This window comes from Dromaius novaehollandiae, chromosome Z (assembly GCF_036370855.1).
Source record: "Dromaius novaehollandiae isolate bDroNov1 chromosome Z, bDroNov1.hap1, whole genome shotgun sequence".
NCBI classification, from domain to species: Eukaryota; Metazoa; Chordata; class Aves; order Casuariiformes; family Dromaiidae; genus Dromaius; species Dromaius novaehollandiae.
In genome coordinates, this window is record NC_088132.1 from 33,869,593 (window position 1) to 33,884,517 (window position 14,925).

Here is a 14,925-nt window from a genome sequence, read left to right on the forward strand (position 1 = left end):
TGCGAGAAAGGAAGTCTCAAATCCAGCTTCTGGCTGCTGGCTTATTGAAACCACTTCCCTACATGCTACATAATATTGACTTGCTGCTTTCTGGCAGTCTCGCTGTACCGGCTTCGTTATGGCAACATGAAGCTCTGAGTTCCTCAAGGCTGTTCCTCTCAACCACGGCTAGACCTGAGGGCTAGACCTCATTAGCTCCCCATCGCCAAAGCTGTGAGATTAAAGCCAGCCAAGGCTGGCTACTCTACTGCAGATAGCAAATCCTTCAGGGCAGGGGCTGCTGGTCTGTCTTAATCCAACGTGTAGCGCAATCCTTCCCCGATCCATTAGAAGAGCTTCTAGGGGCGACAGCGAGGTAATCAGAAAAAATCACAGCCCAGGAAAAGAGCATTAGGCTGCTCCCTTGTAACAGCAAGAGCAGAGCAGCTTTCCGTATGGTTGCATGGCGGGATTAGCCAAGGAAGGCTTGTGGAAAGGTAAGAGGATGTAGCAAGTAATACCAGAAAAAAAACAAGTAAGTCCGTTTGGAGCTTAAGGGCAGCCACCGCTCCCACGGGGTTTCCAGGTGGCAGTTTGGTGCGGCTTGAGCGCTGCCTGCACGCTGCCCGGGGGCGCACGGCTGCGGTGGGGAGGGCGTCCAACAGAGACAAGCTATCTGAAATGGCTTCTTCGCGGAAAAGATGTTTTAGTCTGTGATTGATGTGTGAAAGGTAAAAGAATACAGCGATGATTACTTTCTATTCCATTAGTGAGTGACTAGGGAGGATATTAAATGGCAGATATTAAACTTAAACATTTAAAAATCTGAAGGATTGGAGAACTTCCAGGAATTGGCCAAAGAGCGCTCCGAACCATTAGCGTCAACACAATGAAAAATAAAAAATGGAACAGTAAAGAAATTGAAAAGGGTTGGAAAAGAGCCAATCTCTTAAAAGAGTAAATGGGATGACTGGGGCACTAAAGGCTCATGAGCTTGACATCAATCACGGGGAAAATAATGGAAAGGCTGATACAGGACGTAATTGGCAGCGAGTGAAAGGTCTTAGCCTCTACGACATCCTGATTAAAAAACAATAATAATCGCCACTCTACAAAATGACTCTAGCCCCCTACTGAATGAATTACCAACTGGGTAACTGGAGAGCACAAAAAGCAACCACATATGGGGAGCTGCTGTCCAGGGGGAATATTTTGTAGCCTTGTCTCGCAGGGATCTGCCGCATGCCCCGTGCCCTTCAACAACTTTCTCTGCAAGGAAATTTGAAGTCGTCGCTGGTAAAATGTGAGGCTGAGCACCCCATTTGGCGTAACTGTAAACAACGATAGGAAGGGGTCAGTTAAGTAAGCTGAGCTAGGCTGTTTATTCTGGGCTTGCCGAAACATGTATTTTAAAACAACCAAGGGGAAGATCTCGAAACAAAGAATAGAGCCCACCTGGGAGGCCGAGCGTGGTGGTGTGCTGTGGTTTCTAAAAGGGCTAGGGCAGCTCTATGCATAAGGCTATTTATGCCTTGGCTCCCCGGGCCATACTCCACTTAGGATACCAGCTATGTTCCTCAGAGATGTACGGCATTACCTTTGTATACACAGGCCTGTCAAGTCCCGTGCATTAAGCAGAGAGCTTGTGCAGTTGGGTCCTGCCTCCCACCGCTCCGTAGGTAAGGCTGTATCTCATGCATTTTTAGAGTTACACATCTGCTAATATGAGTTAAATATTACTCTCTAGATGGCGTGAATCAGCCAAAACTCTTTTAAATTGGTTTAGGAGAGTAATTTATTCCCATGATGCTGTTCCTGTTGTAGATTCAAGAGCAATGGCCAATTAAAAATCAAAGCTGAGCAACCGTGCCTAGTATGCCTCAGACAACACATGGCTGAGGCTGCCAGTGGCTTATTCTTTGTTTGCCTTTTGCTATATCATAAAAGGATGAGCGAGCATTTCCAGCAGTAGCATCAAGTTTGGGTTCGGGGCAGTATGGTTATACGCCTTCCTCATTCTCAGAAGTGGTCTTCCTGTCTTTAGCAGGTGCCTCTTTCCCTTGTCTTGAGCTGGCCCAAGTGGTTACAAACAGTTAAGTCACCCTTGCAAATTATTTTCAGGTTTAATATCTGTCCTTGGGCTGTCTGCAACTCTAATTTAACGAAATTATAGAAGTTCATTATGAGGAGATGAGTTGAAATGTTCCATGAAGGCTATTAAATCAGGGAGACAGCGAGCATGGTTCGTAGTTAAGTGGCACAGGGGACCAGATTTCCAGCCTCAGGTTGCCCAAAATAAACTCAGCATCTCATACATTCCCATCTAATGGTGCAAAAGTCCCACGAGGACAAAGCCACTCTGTGTGCCTAGTGCCATTTTGTACCATCGAACTACACGCGTAATTTAGACAGTTGACTGAGGAACTGGTGCTTGCTGTTGGTTTATCACCATGAGGACGCTGCGGCGCAGGACCCTCCATGGCACGTGGACGCCAGGGCAGGCGCCCCATGCCCTCTCCCGAGCGCTGCTCCTGCGGCCAGCGCAGCTCAGGACTGCGGCAGTGGGAACGGAGGCAATCGGCTGCTGCAGCTCGGTTGCAAAAGAGGCTCCTCTGTGTCAGGAGAATCCACATCCCCCCAAATTATCACCGGGTTTTGTTGCTTACGTGCTGGGGACGCAGCGCAAAAGCACACGCTGGGGCAGCAAACTTGGCCTAAAGAGTTAAGGGCGATTTCTTCCAGCTTTCTGAAGGTTCCTCTGTGAAACAACAGGGGGAGATTTCAAGGTATTTCGGTGTGTTGGTGGCAGTATTTTGTGACCGTAGGCCAGAGGGGTTCAGCGGGATCTGCCCGCAGCAGCAGGACTCCACGTGGACCCTGGGATGTGCCGTACATGGAGCAGATTAGAGGACCAAGGCCACGTTCTGGCTTGCAGATAGTGCCGTGCTGGGAAAAGGTCGCCTCGAGTCCGCAAGCAGGGAGCCTAAAATATCCTGTTTCTGTTTCACTGCCTGAGAGCCCTGAAAGAGAAAGCAGAACAAAGAGCGCGCTCTTCACGTCAGATGCGTCGTTATCCTTTTCGGTCAAGCTGCAGACTTCATTCTTGATTTCCTGCGTGCTGATGTAAGGTCGGTGTAGGCCTCGCCAGCGGAGCGCTTCCAGCGCGTCGGCCAGCCGTGCGTGCAGGGGCACCAGCCACGGGCTTACCGAGGGAAGCAGGGGGAAGGGGGTCGCGGTGTTTCTCTAGGAACTGGAGTGACTCCAGCGAGAGTGCAGGGACCTCAGGAACAGGCTGGTGCGTCGGGGATGCGGGGGGGGGGGGGGGGGGGGGAACTGGTGCGAGCAGAGCTGGGCAGAAGAGTGGGAGACCCAAGGGAGTTTGTACTTTGGAGGGGGAAGGGTGCATAACCACCTAATACGTAACTTATTTCTTCCGCTAGACCTTCAAGTGTTGCAAATGTTGTTTTCCCGGGTTTTGAATCTGGAAAAAAGAGCAGCGTGTAAAACCTTCAGCTCTGTCTTTATTATTATTGTTATTATTATTAATCTAACTGTTGCAGAAAATTACAAATATTTATTCAACCTTTACTATAGTATAATTTTAACCAGACTTGTGGGTTTGCAAATGAATGAAATCATAGGATCCTTCAGACATTTTACAAGCACAGATGCGATGATAACATCTAATTGCAGGGATCTGAGACTGTCTGACTGCAAATGGGATGCTATTAAACTCTTTCTGTCTGTTACAGATGTATCACACAATTGTCAAGACAGTGCAAAATGCCCTCCAAAACCTGCACGATGGGACAAACTTTCGGGTCCTGAGTCTGCAAGAGTTTAATCCATGCTTAAATTGATGCGTTGTCAACAGTCTTGTAGCAACAGGACTTTCAAATTACATATTCACATGTAACCCAACATAGGAACAGAAAGGAGCAGTTTCCCAGCTGGTAACATTAGCTTCAATATCCCTCTTTACAATATATGCAGTACTTCGGGTATTTGAATACTCACTGCATTAAATACTAAATGATTGCAGTAGGACACTGTATAAAAAAGGCTGATACTGTTTTGTGCTTCATTTACCTCCGTAGTAGTTGATCGTTCTTTCACTCCCAGTCATGCTTTTTAGTTACTTTCAACTTTCAGAAGTAATTCTTTTTATAGGTGGTGGTCAGAGACATTCTCAGTATAGAAAGGCATTACTCTATCTGAAAGTCCAGGGCTTTATAAATGAGCTGATACTGAACATCTTTTGAAAATCCTGCTTTGCAAATCTGCTTCTCTGTTTTCTCCTTGGTCTGTGAAGCATTGCATTAGGCACAAGCACGCAACATCACTCGTGTTTGGACCTCTTCGCAGGTAGGTGCCCATTAAGAATAACAAAAGGGGAAGGTACGTAATTCACTTTTAACCTCAGAGAGTGGTGGCAAGAGCAGTTCTGGCAAGTTTTGAGGTGTGCTCAGCAGAGTGGTGGCCGGTAAGTGCATGTTCAGTCTTGTTTTCCTGCGAGACACGGCTGGCCTGGCTAGTCCAGGCTGTAATGGAAAACATGGTGCTAGTGGAAAATTTCCATAGATATTCCCAAGTAAGGTAAGCAGCTGCGGTTAGGAAATCTGCACGAGTGCAATCCATGCTTAGGCTGCTACATTTTGAACAGTCCGGTTGCAATCAATACTTTGAAGCTGTGTATTCATGTGTAACCTAGCACATGAACAGAAATCACTGCAGGAACAAAGCAGTCTCTTTTTCCCAATTGCCCAGTCTGCCTCAGATGGAGGGAAGCGCTCCTCTGGCAAAAATGATATAACGTGCAAAAAGAAGTAAATCCTAATGCTCCCTTGCAACATTAGCGCGGCAGCTCATGAGGCAGCGGAACAGCCGCCTCTGTAAGGGCCCTTGCCAGGGCCAGCTCACTGCGCACCACATCAGGCTTCGCTGCGCTGCGCTGCTCCCCGCGCCGGAGCTGGAGCCGGAGCTGCCGTGCCGCCCCGTGGGCGCCGCAGGGACGGCACCGGGCGGACGGAGGGCAGGAAGCGACCCGCCTCAGGCTGCTCGGCGGTCCAGCATCCAGCACCAGTATGCGCTCGTTTTCCCCCCAAGGTTTTCGGCTCCTGTTGGCAGCAATAGCAATGTGCTTGTGCGAGGTTTGCAAACCTGGGTGTAGGGGTGGACAACCTGGGAAGCAGAAGGCCGAAGAGAGGAGAAGTGTGTGCCAGGAGGCCGCGTGTGAAAGCCTCCTGAGAAGCAGCATACTCCGCAGACTCTGCCGAACCCACAAGAATGGCTAAACTCGTGACACCGAGAGTCAGCCGCCCCTGTCTGAGGCCGCTGGGGCATGCAGGGGCACCGACGGCGGGCTGTGTAGCTCCGCATCCGCAGTGGCGGTGGCTGCCGTGTGCCGGCAGAGCCCGCGGGATGCTGTACACCCCGTGGGAACGGGGGCCACAGCTCGGGGGTAGCCCGAGTGCCTGCGGGAGCGAGACACCGCCAGGCAGCGAAGGCACCGCGTGGGTGGTTATCTGCTGTTATCGGCGGGATTCTGTTAATAACGGCTGCCTAATTAATGAAAGGCCTTCTCACACATTTTGGCTGTCATCTGTGTTTCCCCCGACTCAGTCCCCTATCGGGAAAATGGTATTTACAACAGACGGGCCATCCCGCTCTGTGCTTTGGGCATTTACTTGGTAATTAATGTCCCCCAGCTTTATCGAATGGAAAGCAGATAAAAGATTATCACTTCTCATCTGTCGCTGAGATATGCTTTCATCCCAAGGCTTCTCTTTAGTGAAGCGTTACTAGGAGTTTGTCTTTCGTGAGCACAAAAAATAAAAAAAAAATCCCTTCATGCTAGAATAATCTTCAGCTTTGCTGGTGACTTGACTTTCTGCCTATCATGAAAACAGTAGTTTTCTGTATTTCAGGTCTTGTCAAGCTGATAACAATATTCAGTATTTTCCTTGATAATTGTCAGTATGAACAATGATGGACATGTTCTCTGTTTTATCAAAAGTAATTTTTTCATTTTTTTCCTGTTATTCAGCAAATTTTGCTCACTTGTAAATCATATAAAATGAAGAAGTTCATGATGTAGTCACTGAAGGATGGAGCTGAGGGAATACAGCTAGAGCAGCACTAGTGTCCAGCACTTCCCACTGCTGGGAAATGCTTGACATGAAGCATTTCACTTTTTTTTGTTTATCAGATAGGACATAGATTTTGCTAGAACATAAAAATAAAATAGATTCAAGGAATAGTTGCAACTGGTGGTAGTATGCAATAATCTTAATTGGGTTTAACTTGTGAGGTTAAATGGGTTGTCTTGAGGTTTTGGTTATTCTTCTACTATCAGCAGGGTTGCAGGGGCACAGTCAAGAAGATAATTAAGGCTGATCTCTTCTTATTATTGATAATATTGCATGGAAAAGAAAGAAGACCTGACTCGACTTGATTTTCAAGGCCAAGTGCGAAAAAACAAAATCCACACTCTACTTGAAAATTGAGTAACTTTTAATATGGGACTATGGGGACAATAAGCAGACACAGCCTGAGGGTGTGTTTAGTTGATTTTTCAGAGGAAAACTGATTTTATGGATCTATTATTTTTTTTATGTAAAAGTCGAGCAACTGGGGCTAATAAATGAAGGCTGAGACTTCCTCTAGACTTGGCAGCTGCCATTCCTAAATTATCACCTTGTTATTGAGGGAAAAAAAAATCCTTTCAATTGAGTTCCTTGGTTTAAAGTTCTTCTACATTATTATCGTCCATATTACAGTCACACCTGGAGGCCTCAGCTAACAGCAGGACATCATGGGGTTAGTATGGTTAAATGGTAACAGGCTGTCCCTATCCTGAAGGGATGACAAATTAAGTAGGCAAGGACGAGAGAGAGTGTGAGACAGGCAATGTTAGTGCAAACTCGTCATCCTCACGTGATAAAAACAACATATAGATCATGAGTCAGGCCCACAAAAGCCTCATGAGCTTGGTTTAAAGAATGTGGGATTTCTTTAACTAGCAGGTGCTTTTTACTGTTTTTAGTGTCACTCTCTATGTTTCATTCACTTTCAGCTTTTCTCTCAAGCTGTGAGACTCAGGAAGCTTTGATTAAAAAAAACATTAAGCTCCCCTTCAATAATATGACTCCAAGAACTGGAGCACTTTAAAATGACAGAAAATATACTGATACTCAGCTATTCTATTATTGCTGTTTTACATATGTGGAAGTAGGCCAAGCACAAAGACATTAAAGATTTAGGCCAAGGTTACATATCGTCTTGCACAGAGCCAGACGCCCTGAACTGAAGTCTAGATTATCAAATGAGCCTTCCTCTGATGAAGAGTTAAAATGACCAAGTTCTACAGCCAATTCCCCATTTCAAGTCATGATTGTAATACAGGATTATGGGGGTTGCACCATCTCCAGTCTTTGCAAGTATAAGTCTAGTTGGTTGTATAATTTTTGGCCTTCTCTCCTTTAGTAATTGTCTTTTTCAGCAGAGATGTTTTATGCTTGCTTTCATGCTCTGAATGGTGACTGCTCGTTGCACAGCACCGTGAAGTGAAAGATCAATATTGCAGATTTGATCTGGTTATTGCTATCTAACTATCATTACCCACGTCTCCAGATTTCCTTAAGCAGCCTTGAGGGGGCCACATCTCCGAATCTGTGTATCCTAAACACTGAACGGAAACAAAATAGGTTAAGACGGGAGTACTTCTGAGAGAGTGGGTAACTGATAAATGATATTCAAATTTTCCTCCTATTGTATCCACATAGATCGGTACCAAAGGGGATTATATTTCTAAAAATTGTATATTACTCTTAGAGTTGGAAATATTCAAATAGGATCCTGAATCGAGGCCTCCTAACAAAATACAGGACATAGGACTTCCTGGAGAAATAAGAATTTGAAGAAATGCCCAATTTAACCACTAGAGGTCTGTTTCACACAGGTCTTTCGCAAAGCATAGGAACAATTAAATCTGAGCTCCAAAATTTAAAACTCTTACATACAGTAACAAATTATCTAAACTATTTTGCTGTAAGTGACTATTATGAGAAGGTCACCCTAAATGATTACATGTATTTTTAGTTTTCTAGCATAAACACTTCTTATGGAAGCAGGCAGATTTTTGTTCTCTTTAATGCTAGGCTGTTTAGGAGATTACCAGAAAATACTAGACCAGACAAGACTAGATCAGTGTGTGTCTGCTAGTAATTTTACTCATTACATCCCCCCACAAAGTACAGAGGATGAAATCACTGTGCAAGATAATTCATGAGAGCTCGCTTTAGCATCCTTATCTTTTCCTGAGGAAATTTTGGAGGCACAAGCCAAAAGAGCTTGCTAATGGCCTCTCTTATCTCTTTTAGACAAGTTTCAGCCTCAGAGCCGCATACTGGAAAATGAGACACACTGGCCTAAAACGAATTATCAAAGGTGGAGTTGGGGGAGAAGAGTCACCGTTCAATAAACTTGTCTGGGACTTTGAAGAACCACTTTCCAGTTAAAGATTTCATATGTGCCTTTGGTAAACACCTACAAAAAGGCTTAGAAGCACAGAGATTTGGGGGGTGCAAGCTGAAAAGCACAGTTCTCAAACCTCCAGCCTCTCCCTTGGCATCTAGTGGCCTAGACAGTATAAATCACAGCTGATGGATTTTAATATTGTTGGTGTCTATCAATGCTACCGTGCTGCCCCCCTGCCATATCCACGGTCATACACAAACTGACAGGAGTCAGAGAGGCTTTAGGTATCTACATTTTCTGAAAATAGTGTCATACCCATGTCCTGGATTATAACTGGTCAAAGCACGTGCTTCCAGTAATGGCTCGCTGCCACCACCCCTCCTTCTGTACACCCATCTGTCCCACCCCGTGTGGCAGATGACCACCCAATGTGTAGAGGGAAACCTGTGATTTTTGGTTTTGCTCCAAAATCCCATAGTCGGTGACTGAAGTATAGGGCTACATGGGAAAATGGCAAGGAATTACAGATAGGAGAAGGCTAAGACGTAAAAAGCAACAAACGCTGGAAACTTAGCCAGCTGGCATGCGCATATTTCAATGAAATCAGCTAAAACCATCCCAGTGACTATTGGAATGAACTGACTAAAACTCCTCACCAGTAAATTCGGATAGCCAAGACTAATAGTCAAACTATAGTAATTTCCTACTCAATAGCTACCAGCTGGCCTTCTGCTCTTCAATACAACACTTCAATGCTAAAATACATCTAAATGTCAGGATCTCTTTCTGCATATTTAGCAACTGTCATCCTTTTCTTTTCTTAACCTTATGGATCAAACAACATAATGGGATTCTGCTTTACGGGAGGTGTTTATGGCACACTTCTCACTATGGTATTTTAAGCATTCAATTAGCAAGACTTCAAAGAGAGGAAACCAGAACTTGCAGACGTCATTGCATAGTAGCTTAATTACTTTTCCTCTTTACATCTAAAGCAAACCTCGCTGTTTGTTCTGGGTGGGTGAAGAGGCAAGAGAAGATGCGTTCATTTTCTAGCTTTAAACTAGCACAAAAATGGGATGATACAAATGTTCCGATTTGATGTGACTTGGGAAAAATGGCACCTGCAGAGGTGTCCTGATGAATAACTGAGGTAAGTAATGATTTTTGCTATTTTTACCCTTCTTTTGTTTTAAAGGAGGGGTCCGGATAAACTAACCCCTTCCTCATCAGGCCTCATGGTTAGTCTGTTTAGATATAAGCCAGTCTCATAGATTTCTTTCAAAAGCAGGAAAATACAATTGGAGAAGTTCAGATTTACAGATTTAAGACCTTGGCTGACCATCCGAGTTTTCACTCTTAGGATGTCTATTTTCTTACACCTATAACAGAAGACACGAAAGAACCAATGAAGGATTGGAGTGTTTTGCCCCATTTGGCACACCTCTGCAGTGGAAGTTGCATTCGACTGTCGTAACCTGAGGTACGAGAGGCACTTGACGTAGGGCGACACATCTGCTCTCTTTATGAATTGCACATCTTCATGCTGCAGAATTACCCAGTGAAATGATTAATTCTGTCGGCATCTGTGCTAAGGAAAGACTACGCTCTTCTTCCATTATAACGTCAAGACAGCTGTTCAGAGATCTTAAGCATTTGATTTTCAGCTTCCATTGGCATCTCTAAGAAAATTCGTTATACAACACAGTAAAACGAGACTCTAACTTTATGCTGATTAAGATATGTTCATCTGTTTAAAATTCCCTTTGGCACCTTATGGAGCCATCAGCACTGGGAAAACATATATCAGCATTCAAAGTAGTCTTATAACGTCATCTGGTTGGGCTGGAAAGCTGGCAAAGCAAGACTTTTTTCAGTAGCTTTAATCTACTGACAGAGGAGCCCCTGTGCAACAAATTAACGGATATGGCATAAAAAATATGCTAAGGGACTAAGGTAAGTGCAGATGAAAAACAGCTATCCCACAAGAAATTCCCAGCTTTATTTGTAGCTGCGCCTCACTTGAGAGTATTGCCAGCAGAGGCTAGAGGCTGCCAGTACTGAGTGGACGAAGGCTGGGAACTGGAATTTCTGATGCTGGATCTGCCCTTGTCCTGCTTGAATTATTAGCAAATACTATTTTTGGCATCACTTAGGTAATTTTCTAACCTTGAGTGTCTGAAGTTATAGTCCAAAGTAAGGCTTCTAGGCTTTCCTGGACAAAGGTATGTGCTCGGGAATAGCAAATGTGACACTGCAGACTTCCTGGCACGCAGAGTTCGACCGAACATGCAAGCACAATCTGTCCAGTCTGGCCTAAAACCCTGGGATTTTCTGAGCTGGGTGTTACGCAGCCACAGTACATATGGGCTGTGAATATGTCTAGGATTTCCAGCCACACAGCAGCCCATCAGAGCTGCCGTGAATGCACAATAAGGCTTCAGTGGCTGCTCCTACAGACACCTGGAAATCCCAGGAGAGGATCCTGAAGATTTGCCTCGATAAAATGTGGGGCTGAAAAACAGAAGGCATGGCCAAGAAAAACTGGCATTCAGCAGTTCTTAATTAAAAGTAAATAAATAAATAAATAAGTCATGCCTCTCAGTGTTTCTGAGGGACTATTTAGCTGGGGTGTTGTGACGGCCTCCTGATGTGTGTTATCAGCATCCCCCGCAAGCTGCTTCGGGCTGCCCTGCTCAGCTCTCTGTGTGATGTGAATTATGAAGGTTTTGGCACCAGCAGGCTCGCCAGCCCAGACATGCTTGCCACAGCCTGAATACAGGATGGGCAATGAAAGTTACAGGCCTAAACCCAGAAAAAGGAAACAAAATTTGTCATCAGTATCCAGAACAGGGAACTTTCTGAAAGGTTTTCCAATGCAAGTGTAAGGGATGGAATTACAGAATGACAACATTTGACAAAAGTAAAATCCTCAATGCGTTATGCTGCCGCAAACAACTAGAAAATGTCAAAATCAAACCAGTCCTAAATCACACCTGGCTCTGTGTTCTTACAGGTTATTCTTCTTCACTCAGATGTGATACCTGCCCCTCACCCCTCTTTTTTCATTATTTTGCTCTTCTGCAGTTGGGATGAGACAGGCCCACTATCAACAAGAAAACAGGGAATCCCAAAGTTAATCAGGCTGATTAGTACTACTAGGCAGCTTTTCCACAACTGAATTAAAAGTAAAATAATGATAGAAGTAAAGTAACAATAGAAGTTGTATTCTGAACACCAAACACTGTCAGTTTAGCTTTAGGTGCTGCTTTGTTTTTTGTTTTCCTTATAATGTACTTCATGGGGTTTTTTTTTCCTTTTTTTTTCTTTTTGAAACGGCAAACTACATTGGGTTTCTCAGGAGCATTATTTGGTATATTGTACCCATCAATAACTCCTTCAGTAACTTTTCTGGTGTAGATGGTTGGGCAGGAGATAAATGTCTTGTTTAGAATATGAAAGCCAAATATACAATGCTATATCAAGACATATGTGACTATCTTTGATTGAGGCATCACATAGCTTAGATAAATGCAGTACAGGAATCTAAGCAGCTGTGTAAGTAAATCATTTGCTGGAGGAAAAAGTGCTTGAACTTGCAGAATACTTCTGCTTAATAGCGCCAGAGAAGGCAGATCTGCTGGGGAAAAATAGCACTGTGTTTTGAGGTGAGAAATGGATGAAGGAGCCATTTCACCCAACCGATTTCAAGGATTGTCACTCACGTCCCAATCCCAAACTTCCAGTTATTCTGGCTGATGCTTTTAGTTGATGCCTAATTGCAAGGTGTCATGGCCAGCAATGTCTGTTCACAGTATCTGGTAAGGGCTGCTGGGTATCTGAAGCAAAACAAGGCAGTATGTGCAGCGATCCTCCCCTGTGAATTGCTGGGTGCAGTATTTCTTCACTCCCCTTGGCCTTTGCTGTCCTTGGCTCTTCCTTGAAGAAGGCTCTCACTCATGCCAAATATGTGTTTTCAAAATTAGTTCTTTCAACCTCCCACCTATATAAGAGGAAAGAGTTGACTAATAATAGCCATCCTCTTTAAAACCTCTAAAGCCATCCTTTCTTTTCTTAGAGCAGGAGAGAAACATTCACCTCTTATTAGAAAGATGCTCCTCTGTTATTAGATCTACATTTCTGGTTTCTTGCTTTCATTTTAAATAGCATCTGCAGGAGGAAAAATGCATTAACAGTGTGCGCTCAGCAACACTTACAGACAAACTCTTTTGGTTAGTCAGTGCAGTGTGCCATTGCCTATACAAAATTTCAAGCAATCAAAAATTAATGCAAGGGGTGCTTTTACCCTTTTTAGCTCAAAATCTGAAAAGAGGACAGAAATAAGGGCTCCGGGCTGAGTGCACTACATGTGCTGTTATAGTCAGGTCTATGTAGCCAGGTAAATAGTATCCATTCTACACCACTTCAGTTATATTTGTGCAAATACTCCATTTGTAAAAAACAGTAAAACATTTAATTCAGATGAATATTGCTTCCATTCTCACAGTGTCTTTTTTCAACTGAGACTTGTAATGTGCAGGTTTCTGTATTAAAAAAATCACGCTACAAAAAGTCTCACTTCGCTGCTTTTTTAAAGTTAAATGTCTCTCTGCTGTTAACAGAACTTGGACCTTTGATCTTGGCAGCTGGTATTTTGATGGCTAAAGCGTACGAACAGCGTGAGCTGCCTGTCTTATTACGCAAAGGGATCAGCAACATCTGTGTCAGGTTTAGCTCACTTCTCTTTCTCAAGTGGGAGGAAATAACACAAAGACAGGGGGACCTATTGGCCTGATGAGAAGCACAAAGACAGCTTGGGTTTAGCCTGAGGAGTTGTAGTTGAAGGCTGAGGGGAATATGGCTTCTAGTTTCCCTAAAACTCCTAGGTTTGGTGGAGAGACCTGTGAGATGCAGCATCTGGAGAAAGAAGCTTGTCAGGTGAGGATCCCCAGATAAGAGGGCTGCAAATTTGGAGGACTGGATGGAGGACTGTAATAGGAAGAGGAGAAGGTCTCACAGATTTGTAAAGACCTGAAGTTTGGGGGTACTCAAACTAAACCAAAGGGGCTAAGAAATCTTGGTGAAAATGGTCTTGTGATGGGAAGTTCAGGTATGTAGCAAGAACCAGGAAAGCACCAGACGGGCGGTGGCAATGTAAGGGCCCCATGCAGGGCTGGCAGTTACACTTGCTTGCTTGACTTTTCTGATGTGTAAGGTTCGGGTCTCCTTTCAGTTATGCTGAACTGTGATGTCTGAGTCCGCTGCTCTTCATTTGGGTATGCATTATGAGTTTCCTCACTTAACTGGGACAAAAACATGTTTGTTGTCCAGTTGTCCAACATTGCAGGTGTATCTGTCATATTCTACTTAGGTTACTTGCCTTTGTCATGATTGAATGGGCCACTATTTCCCCATTACTCTTCATCTGACTTTTTTATAAGATCAGTTTCTTCATGCAGGAAATATTGGTGTCAAATAAAAAAAAAGTTCATCTAAAACATTAAGGATATAAAAATAACTGAATCTAGGTGTTGCATGACAGTGGATCAGTAATTTTTTTTTTTTGTAAACGTAATAATTTAGATGTCCACCAGAGGTCACAGTTTTACCTTGAATGCTGCATTTCACCACGAGGTATTTAGTGATGTGCTAAGGGTGCCAGTAAACAAAGGTTTGTAGGCTAGCCTTTTTATGCTATGGAAAACATGATTAAGCAGCACTGGCATTATACTAGTGCTGTCAAATATAGCAGCAAAATCCACTTATCCACGTCTGAGTACTGTTGCCAAATGATATACCCAGCTGGGTCCATAGGATGGCTTCAAGCACTCGACAGCTGATCCTTCTGCGACCCACTGCCTATCAGCTTTCCAGCAAACGGATAGATAGTACTGACCTATATTTGTAGAAGTAAGTTTTGATGTCCAGTTTTTGGCTCAAAAGTATATCAAGGACACTTAAGTACACCTAAGTGTGCTCAGGTGCCCCATGATAACGGAGGATGTACCTTCCACTTTCAGATGAAAACATTCAGCACCCTTGTGCTGTGGTTCGCAGTCAGTAATGCTGAAAAATAAAAAGGATGTCTGATCTCTCTTTTTTTTTTAATGATTGTATTAAAGTTATAGGAGGAAATGACCAAGCAAATGAGCAGCAGAGCCTGGCCTCCACTTAAGTTGGAGTTTGTTCATCAGACGTCAAAGGCATCGTGCCAGAGGAGCATGACGTCTTTCAGAGCGGAGAGGGGACCGGGCCAGGATCAGGGGCAGGCAGGGCTCTCCCCCACCCCGGTTCACACCAGCTCCCTCTCAGCTTGCCAGTGGCCTTTCCTTCCACTGCGTGCCCTGGCCCCGGCTGCCTCTGCCCTTCTCCCCCGCCGGCTCCTGCCATGCTTTTCTCCTCCTGCCCTCCCTGGCTGCAGGCAGGGAAATGCTTGGTCCCCAGCGCTTCCCAGGCACATGCCTTCCC

At 44.4% G+C, this 14,925-nt stretch overlaps 1 long non-coding RNA gene across 1 annotated transcript; it reads left to right on the plus strand.

Annotated features, from left to right (window-relative positions):
- Positions 1-2,540: 2,540 nt before the first annotated feature.
- LOC135324869 (uncharacterized) lies at positions 2,541-4,067 on the plus strand. The gene is made up of 2 exons (XR_010386107.1): positions 2,541-3,107; positions 3,732-4,067. It is a non-coding gene; the product is annotated as an uncharacterized LOC135324869 (long non-coding RNA).
- Positions 4,068-14,925: the final 10,858 nt, after the last annotated feature.